We start from the raw sequence: 262 nt of genomic DNA on the forward strand, positions 1-262 counted from the left end.
ACCCAAGGTCAAACTGATGTGATCAGTAAATACATCTTTTTAAACGCCACAACTTTTGTCTGAAACATTTTTTTGTAAAACTTATATTTTTCCTGATATTCGGGCGTCCCGGTACTTTCCGAACACCCTGTATATAAGCATTTGTTCTGCATTGGCGTAGCAATGTCTAAATCCGTATATTTTATGCCAGCCAATCAGCTGGTCACGAGACCAAGTTAGCGATTTTCTGTACTAGAGATTCTCTACGTACACCTGTTTCGTT

Source organism: Odontomachus brunneus, unplaced genomic scaffold (assembly GCF_010583005.1).
Source record: "Odontomachus brunneus isolate Ranch 3 - 2012 unplaced genomic scaffold, Obru_v1 Obru_scaffold_001, whole genome shotgun sequence".
NCBI lineage: Eukaryota > Metazoa > Arthropoda > Insecta > Hymenoptera > Formicidae > Odontomachus > Odontomachus brunneus.